We start from the raw sequence: 7,582 nt of genomic DNA, 5'->3' as shown, positions 1-7,582 counted from the left end.
TGAGATTTTAAATAGCGATTAGAGAGAGCTTCATGAAGTTTAAGCAGAGATCTAAAGGAGGTTATGTATATCTGGGAGAAGAGAGATGCAAGAAGGGAGCGGGGAACAGCTGGCCAGTGAGATCAAAGAGGAAAATGCTGCTAGAAGCAGATCCTGCAAGGCCTCAAAGATTTTTTGCTTTTTATTATAAGTGAGATGAAAAGACATCACAGGGTTTGAACAAAGGAGTGACCTATTCGGACTTTTGGAAAGAATCCCTTTCTCTGCTGCCTTGAGAATACAATATTGGGGACAAACATGTTAAAAATAAATTGTTAATATGAAACTGAGTTTTAACTGGGTGTCCTGTATGTTTTTTGCTAAATCTGGCAGTTATAGGTAGGAGGGCACCAGGATTATCCAGGCAACAGATGAAGTGACACAGACCAGAATGAGAGCTGTGGAGGTAATGAGACATGGTCAAATACTAGGCATGTTTGGAAGAAAGAGCCAACTGAATTTGCTCATTAATTGGATTTAGGCATGAGGGAAAGAGAGGAGTAGAAGATTACCCCAGTATTTGGTTGCTTGTTTGCTTGAGCTAATGGCAAGATGAAGCTGTACTTAACTTAGAGAAAGCTATGGCTAAAGCAAGTTTGGAGGGATTATCTGAAATTTCTTTCCATTCACACCTAAGATACAGAAATTATTAAATATTCAGCACTTAAAATTTGACCTTTTAATAGTTTATAGAAATGTATGCACCGTGATATATACCACAGCATTATTTATAATGTCAAAGAGCAGAGAACAACTTGAATGTCCCTCAGAGGATCCTTAAGAAGACTGCTATACAGTCAGTAAGAATTACAATGCAGGACTTCCCTGGTGGTCCAATGGCTAAGACTGTGCCCTCAATGCAGGGGGCCCAGGTTCTATCCTTTGTTAGGGAACTAGATCCCACATGCCACAACTAAAGATCCTGTATGCCATAACTAAGACTTGGTACAGCCAAATAAATAAACATTTTTAAAAATTAGGATGCAGCTGTGTTAATTACATGGAAAGTTGTGCATAATGTATTGTAACTTGTTAAGAAAGTACAAAGACTTACATATCATACAATTCCATCTTTGATTTTAAAAAAGGATATGTGTATATGCGTATATTTGCATTGGAAAAAGCCCAAAAGAAACTACAACAAAATATTAATGGTTAGTTTCTGGATGGCAATATTATGGTGGTTGTGTAGTTTCTTTGTACTTTAATCAATTTTTCTAATTTTTTTTGCACTAAATATGTATTACCTTTACAACAGAAAAAAAAAAAAAAGCTTTCAGATGATTGTTTACCCAATATAAATGTAAGCAAAAAAGAACAATATTTAAATCAGCCTAGTCTGTTGCCTTTTCTTTATGCACTACTGTACCTTGATTGTTGTTAAGAGTTGCTAAGTCCTGTCTGACTCTTTTGCAACCCCATGGACTGTAGCCTGCCAGGCTCCTTTGTCCAAGGGATTTCCCAGGCAAGAATACTGGAGTAAGTTGCCATTTCCTTCTTCAGGGGATCTTTCTGGACCAAGGATCTAACCTGTGTCTCCTGCATTGGCAGATAGTTCTTTACCACTGAGTCACCAGGGAAACCCTTGTACCTCGATAAGCATTTATAAAAAGAACTTCCACCTCAAAAAGATACACATTTGTGATTTTGTTCGATACTACCAAATTGACCTCCACAGAAGTTATAGTTGTCATTTTAGGTTTTAGTTTTGTTTTAAATAAGCAATGAAATAAAAATTTCAGAACACCAAGAGAAAACCAAATGGTTTTCTGTGTTCTACATTAAGAAATATCACACTTGCTTCAGGCTTTAGTTGATGTAGTGGGTGATCTGTGTACCCCGACAGGATACATCCAAGTCCTAAACTCTGGCATCTGAAAACATGACCTAATTTGAAATAAGGCTTTTGCAGATGTAATTAGGATCTTGAAATGAGATCATCTTGGATATATGGTGGACCCTAAATCCAAGTCTAAGGGAAAGGAAAGGAAGGTTTGACACACAGACTCATAGAGAAGAAAGTCATGTGAAGATGGAGGCAGAAATTGGAGTGATGCCTCTGTAAGCCAAGGAACACCAAGGACTGCCAGCAACCACCAGAAGCTCAGAGAGAAGTACGGAGCATCCTCTAAGAGCCTGAGGACAGAACCAGCGGTGCTAACATTAGTGGTGCTTGATTTTAGGCTTCTGGGCTCCTGAACTGTGAGAGAATAAATGCCTCCCTGTGTGTGTGTGTGCGTTGTGTGTGTGTGTGTTTAAGCCGCATGATTTGTGGTCATTTGTTACAGCAGCCTTAGGAAACAGAATTGGTCTGGAATTGGTCTTTGTTGTTGCTGAGTGGCTATCTAGTCCAACTCTTGCGACCCCATAGACTGTAGCCTGCCAGACTCGTGTCCATGGAATTTTCCCAGGCAAGAACACTGGAGTGGGTTGCCGTTTCCTACTCCAGGGGATCTTCCCCACCCAAGGATAGAACCACATCTCCTGCGTCGCAGGTGGATTCCCTGGAACTGGTGTTTAGCAAGTCATATTTCTTTCTTTTGCCAAAGTCTTAGCTATGGTTGATAGGAATGTCTTTAGGGAAAGAGGGGGGAGCAGAAACTCAGGTTCTTTCCTCTCCTCCCCGCCCACGACTTCCTAAAGAGGGTCAGTGTTCTTAGCTCACATGAGACAGAAAAGAGGGCTGAAGTCAGAGCTAATCATAATTTCATTACCTCATTTGAGATGAGGTCATAGGTGGGACCCTTTCTGTGCTTTAGTAACAATTAGAAAGTAAACATTAGTTTGAAGAGGGATTTCTCTCAATGTTATAAATCTGACCTTACTTAAATTTGATAGCTAATTTCAGTGATTTCCCACAAAAGAGGAGAAAATCATTAATCACGTGGAGGTGGGGGTGGGTCGCAGTTGACATTGTCCATTTTTCAGTTACTCCAAATTTAAACATTTCTCCTACATGAGAGATTTTCTCTTTGGGTGGGTTTGGGCAAGGCAGGGCCCACCTCCTTCGATGGGGATCCCACAGGGATGGATACTTCATTTCCCTGTTGACCTGGCCTCCAGGGCTCAGGCATGTTACCTCATCGCAATTACTAAGCCGCTCCTACCTGAGACATTCATCACATCTTGAAGAAGTGACCCAAAGATACAGGGAGAGAGATTCTTCATCACTACTATTCTTGGATCCTTGGAGCATTTTATCGGTTTGACCTGGCTGTGCTTCTCCAAGCCCTACCCCACTGTCCTCCCCATTCTTCTAATAAATTTGATTTCCTGTTTAAGTCAGCCAGAGATGGTTTCTGGGGACTTTCCTGGTAGTCCAGTGGTTAAGACCTCGTGCTTCCAATGCTAGGGGTACAAGTTCAATCCCTGGTTGGGGGACTAAAATCTCACATGCCTTGTGGCATGGCCAAAATTTTTTTTTTAAAAAAGAACTCTGGTAGAGAGGCTTCAGTTCAGAAAAGGGACTTTCACCAGTGGTTTCCTATAAGGGGCACAGCATGAGACAGACACCCCTATCAGATGTGGAGGAGGGAGGGCCAGGAGAGAGGATGTGGAAATGAGCCAGAAAGACACGTCATAATTCTAGGATGTGGTTTTCAGACATTCCGTCTTTATCAGCCTCCCCTGAATATACTAGTTTCTCAATTTGCCCATGTAAGGTGTGGTACACAGCCCTGAGGCATAAGCATGGGTCCTGGTACTATTGCCTCCTCCCCACCCCATTCTAAGTAAGATTGGTAATAATAATATGGCATTCCAACCCAGCCCAACTCCCCACCCTCAATGATGAGGTGCTACACCCCTACCCAGAGCTCACATAGCACATGGCTGCCTTAGCATTTATTGCTTTATGTTAAAATGATCCCACCTGGGAAAGTTATAATCAGATAAATGCAAAATAAATGACAATAGGAATGCCATTTTTTGCCTCTATTTTTATTTTTTTAATAAACATAAACATACTCAATGTGATATGGAGGTAGAGGCTTGTTTCTTAAAAGTAATATAGCCACGTATATTAAGGGACCTGGAAAATATTTAAAAACTGTTAGTCCAGGAATTCTACTTCTAGGACTCCTTCCAAACATAAATAATCAGAGGCGAGGACGAAGGTTTATGTGCAAAGATGTTGATTGCAGCTTTATTTATAAGAGTAAGATCTGAAAACAAGCTAAATGTACAACAGTAGGGGGAAAGTTGGGGCTGCACAGGTGGCTCAGTGGTAAAGAATCTGCCTGCCGATGCAGAAATGCGGGTTCAATTCCTGGGTCAGGAAGATCCCCTGAAGAAGGAAATGGCAACCCACTCCAGTATTCTTGCCTGGAGAATCCCATGGACAGAGGTGCCTGGTGGGTCACAGTCCATGGGGTCAGAGTCAGACATGACTGAGCGACTCAACAACATGGGGAAGAGCTAAGTAAACAATAGTCTGTCCACGTAGCTTTTTATATTGATGTTGATAACTTTGATTTTTTAGAAAAGTATTAAACAGTTTATTAGAAAGTATCCCATGTGAAAAATTCATGCAGTACAGAAATGTGAAAAATAAAGGTACAAGTCACTCTGTGTGACTGCCATGAGGAAAAAGAAGTTTTCTCTTTCCGCTAGGGTTGCCAAGTTTGGAAAATATGAATAGGGGGCTGCCAGTGGCCATCCTCCTATGGCAAGAAGTGAAGTCACCTCCGGATGAAGCCAAGCACTCAGCAGACAGATATGGGGAGCAAGAAGGCCTGGGCGAAGTGAGTGCCACTTCTGGTTCCTTGACAGCCTGGTTTCTGCAGCTCATCTTTCAACTGTGCGAGCCAGTTTGGTGTCCTTCCCGTTCAACAGACTAATAAACAGCCTCCCTGCCTTGACTTTTAACTGATTGAGTCATGACTAATACAATGAGGACAGCTGCTGTGCTGGAATCAAATTATATTCTGTTTGTGCTATAATCCTCTTCTAATGATCAATTAATTCTTCCAACAACATGAAATGAGGTCCATTTGGCATGAAGTGGGCTTGGCAAATCAGTAGAGGCCTCTAAATAATAACTGGTTTTTTTTTTTCATGGTCACAAATCATCCTGGGAATAGACATCAAGTTCATCAGGGTGTAGTGTCTGGAATACATATATATATATATATTTTTTTTTTTTCCTTTTACGAAACTGAAGACAACAACTATTCATATTTAGTCTTATGTCATCTTTTCCAACATACTTTCTCAAAGATCCATAAGAAAGGCTTTGGGATCATAAACTAAAGCACTTTAAGTATGCTGGAATGTAACTCATCTGAGTCTAAAGATTTTTTAACCCCTTTAAGGCAATTTGGTGATTTCTACCACTGCACCTATCTTAGCTTTTTTATTTTTAATTTTTTTTAGACTTTTTATTTTGTAGAGCTGATTAACAGTTATCTTGGCTTTAATTTCCTCTTACAGCCATTTTCTTTATTCTTTACAGCTTGAGGATTCTTTTTTTTTGATAGAGAAAATGCTAGCAAAGTAGACACTGGGTATTTCTGTTTTTTTTTTTTTTTTCAGTTGTCTGATCACATCATATCATTTGGTCTCAAGCAATGGGATTCGCTTTCTTTTTCTTCTAGCTCTTAACACTGAGCATTAAAACCTCCTCCCCTAACAAAAAATAAAAGCCCCTTTTGTTCTTAAACCTGACTGTATTCGTAAATCTCCCCTTTCACGTCTGTGGCCCTCTTTTGTATTTTCCTTTGTTATGAGTTCCTCCTCCAAACCCCTGACCTTTAACATCCTGATTTTATTGGGTATTGACTTGTCTGAGTGCATCTCTCTTTTCTTCCACATCCACATCTCTAGGGTTTGCAGGTCAGAATCTGGTCTACGTACTTCCTAACTCCTCTGAAACCATACTCTTTTTAATAGACTTTACCATGAAATTGTGTGTGTTTTAAAAATACGATCTACTTTTTTTCCAATTTAAAGATTAATTCCTGCTTTTAAGAAAAGGTTTAGTAGCTTAAAGAAAGCACATTATAGCAGAGACTTTTGACTCTCTCAATATCCATCCTTCCTTCTGCTTGAGATACTGTTATTACCTGGGCTGCCCAGAATCAACCCTACATTTCCTAATCTCCCTTGCATGTGTATGTGACCTTGTGATTACCTTTTAGACAGTGGAATGTGAGCAGAATGATATGTACCATTTTGTGGATTTTTGTTCTTAAACCTTCTGTTACTCCTTTTTCCTGATTTTGCTGGCCAGAATGCAATTGCAGCAGACTTGGTGGTGAGCATTCTTCAACTAGGCTCAGCTGTAAAGAATCTGCCTGCAATGCAGGAGACAAAGGTGATGTGGGCTTGATCCCTGGGTTAGGGAGATCCCCTGGAGGTGGCCATGGCAACCCACTCCAGTATTCTTGCCTGGAGAACCCCATGAACAGAGGGACCGGGGGTGGGGCTACAATCCATAGGGTCGCCAAGAGTCAGGCACGACTGAAGTGATTTATTTCAACTATGTGGAACCAGGGCAACATTCTAGACACGGCCTTCCATCCAGATCTCAGGCGCCTGGGTACAGACACTGTGGAGACAGTTTATCAGCTCTGGAATGTAAACATTCAGGGTGTTATATAAGAAATGCACTGTATCTCCCCTAAACCACATTTTTGGGTTTGTGACAGTAACCTCACTTGTATCTTAGCAAAACAGTCATTAATTCAATAGGGATTTATCCCAGTCACAGTGCTTACACTTTGTTCACAAAGAAGCATAATGATGATAATCACAGTTGCAAAACTTGGTAGTTGTTTACTACATAGGGTATTTCTCTGTTGTGCCAGGCACTATGCTTTTTGCACAGATTAGTGTATTTAATGCTCAGGACAGCCTTGTTTAGGTAGACACCTACTTGTATCACTCTCATTTTACAAAAAAAATGACACACAGGAAGACTGGTGAATTGTCCAAGGTCATACAGGACAGTTAGCCGAGAAAGGATTTGAGTCGTCTGACTCTGGAGCTATTATTTTGTACTGTCTCAAGATAAGACCATGTCATGGTGCTGCTCATGGCAGAGGCTGAGACAGGTCAAGTTACTTAACATGATAATAGTATTAAAGACATATGACTAAAATGCTGTGGCAAAACAGAAAAAAAAAAAAGCTGTGCAGAATTGGAAGCCAGCAATGAACTTTCCCTGGGAAAAGCTGAAAATAAGGAAAGTGAAAGAGCACATGTTAGATAGGCTTCAGCAATACATGAACCATGAACTTCCAGATGTTCAAACTGGTATTAGAAAAGGCAGAGGAACCAGAGATCAAATTGCCAACATCCACTGGATCATTGAAAAAGCAAGAGAGTTCCAGAAAAACATCTACTTCTGCTTTATTGACTACGCCAAAGCCTTTGACTGTGTGGATCACAATAAACTGGAAAATTCTTAAAGAGATGGGAATACCAGACCACCTGACCTGCCTCTTGAGAAACCTGTATGCAGGTCAGGAAGCAACAGTTAGAACTGGACATGGAAAAACAGACTGGTTCCAAATAGGAAAAGGAGTTCGTCAAGGCTGTATCT

Source organism: Bison bison, unplaced genomic scaffold (genome assembly GCF_000754665.1).
Source record: "Bison bison bison isolate TAMUID 2011002044 unplaced genomic scaffold, Bison_UMD1.0 scf7180017864108, whole genome shotgun sequence".
Classification (NCBI taxonomy): Eukaryota; Metazoa; Chordata; class Mammalia; order Artiodactyla; family Bovidae; genus Bison; species Bison bison.
The sequence above is the reverse complement of the archived record's forward strand: the minus strand, read 5'-3'. Positions refer to the sequence as shown.